We start from the raw sequence: 2,250 nt of genomic DNA, 5'->3' as shown, positions 1-2,250 counted from the left end.
TTAGGAAGATATGCATTTTATTATTCTTCAGGATCCATTTTCAATTATCATGGAAAGCCTGATGCATAAAGTGGTTTTACAAGGTACAAGCTTCCTGGATTCATGTATACCTCATGAATACCTCATGTATACCCATGATTCTTCGGGGTTTATAAAGTGTACTGGCTCATAAAACAATGCTCTAAGCTTTAAATGAGAGGTTTAAAATGAAAACAAGGGAGTTGAGCCACAGTTACCATTTATCTGTCCCTCTATATTTTCCTTTTGACTTGAACTCTGTATTGGAAAAATACATTTAAAAATTACCTCTTTTCACTAATACAGATTTGTTTTGCAAAATAATTCGTTATATTTAAAGGAATCACAGAAAACAAATTTCATTTGTTTATGAATATGAGGATAGTAGATATAAAGTGAAAGTGTAGTCTCTCAGTTGTGACAGACTCTTTGCGACCCGAAGGACTATAGACCATCAGGCTCCTCTGTCCATGGAATTCTCCAGGCAAGAACACTGGAGTGGGTAGCCATTCCCTTCTCTAGGGGATCTTCCTGACCTAGGGATCAAACCTGGGTCTCCTGCATTGTAGGCAGATTCTTTACTATCTGAGCCACTAGGGAAACTTAGCAAATATAAATGTTTTATATAATAGATATAAAACTTATATTTAAAACTCACTAAATGATAGACTCCTGGTTATGATTCCCTGACTTATAGACTCATTATCAGTCCTATGTGACTTGGCCCCTGCTTGTCTCTCCAACCTCATTTTCCTCCACTCCCTTTGTCCCATTCAATGTATTAATTTTGACTCTTGAAAATACCACATATGTTACAGTGTCCAGGAAACCCTGTCTCCTACTGTTTGGAATATTTGTCAATATTTTATTCATTAAGTTCTTCACTCAAATGTCACCTCTTTACGGACTTTCTTTATAGGATTAATTACTGTGTGTTACTATCTTTTTGCTTATTTCCTTTGTGTTTATTTTCTCTTTTATCACACTGGAATATATGTTGAATAATGTCCTTGACTCCAAGGTCCTCTACTTGTTTCCAGTGCCTAGAATAAGCCTGGCACAGAAATTAAAACACACATAGATCACAAAATATATTTTAGCAATTAACTGATATAAATATTTGTAGGGCAATGGAAGTTTTAAAAATGAGTCATAATCATAATTATACATAGTCAAGGCACAAATCTTAATTATACCATTTGAAAGTTTGGAAAATTATATATTCATACATATATGATATATATGTGTATATAGTATGTAAATAAATTATATGTATATATAATAAATATACTATAGTCAACTACCCCAGGCACTACTGGGATATGAACCCAGTATCTCCTGTTTACTAGACAGGTGCTTTAACCAGCTAAGCCATAGCACCGGTATATATATATAATAAATACACATGTAAATCTTAAGTGCACCATTTGAAAGTTTGGTACAGTTCAGTTCAGTCGCTCAGTTGTGTCCGACTCTTTGCGACCCCATGAACCGCAATACACCAGGCCTCCCTGTCCATCACCAACTCCCGGAGTTCACTCAAACTCATGTATATCAAGTCGGTGATGTAATCCAGCCATCTCATCCTCTGTTGTCCCCTTCTCCTCCTGCCCCCAATCCCTCCCAGCATCAGAGTCTTTTCCAGTGAGTCAACTCTTCGCATGAGGTGGCCAAAGTATTGGAATTTCAGCCTCAGCATCAGTCTTTCCAATGAACACGCAGGACTGGTCTCCTTTAGGATGGACTGGTTGAATCTCCTTGCAGTCCAAGGGACTCACAAGAGTCTACTCCAGAACCACAGTTCAAAAGCATCAATTCTTTGGTGCTCAGCTTTCTTCACAGTCCAACTCTCACATCCATACATGACCACTGGAAAAACTAGACGGACCTTTCACATAGATAATCATATGTGGCAAAGTAATGTCTTTGCTTTTTAATATGCTATCTAGGTTGGTCATAACTTTCCTTCATATATATGTTATATATAAATATATAATATACAATACTTTTATATATAATTATTTATGTATATTTAATATGCATATTTATGTATTACTTATTATTTATGTATAAATTATATACATACATGAAATCTCCAAGCAGCCAACACCAAAATTAAGATGTGAAGTGAAAGTTGCTCAGTTGTGTCCAACACTTTGCTACCCCATGGATTATAAAGTCCACAAATTCCTCCAGGCCAGAATACTGGAGTGGGTAGCCTTTCCCTTCTCC

The 2,250-nt window shown here is 36.2% G+C and overlaps 1 non-coding gene across 1 annotated transcript; it reads right to left on the bottom strand.

Annotated features, from left to right (window-relative positions):
• Positions 1 to 1,325: 1,325 nt before the first annotated feature.
• On the bottom strand, positions 1,326 to 1,399 carry TRNAT-AGU (transfer RNA threonine (anticodon AGU)). The gene has a single exon. It is a non-coding gene; the product is annotated as a tRNA-Thr (tRNA).
• Positions 1,400 to 2,250: the final 851 nt, after the last annotated feature.

Source organism: Moschus berezovskii, chromosome 5 (genome assembly GCF_049115385.1).
Source record: "Moschus berezovskii isolate FMDL1 chromosome 5, NW_MosBer_1.0, whole genome shotgun sequence".
Taxonomy (NCBI): Eukaryota; Metazoa; Chordata; class Mammalia; order Artiodactyla; family Moschidae; genus Moschus; species Moschus berezovskii.
The sequence above is the reverse complement of the archived record's forward strand: the minus strand, read 5'-3'. Positions and strand labels throughout refer to the sequence as shown.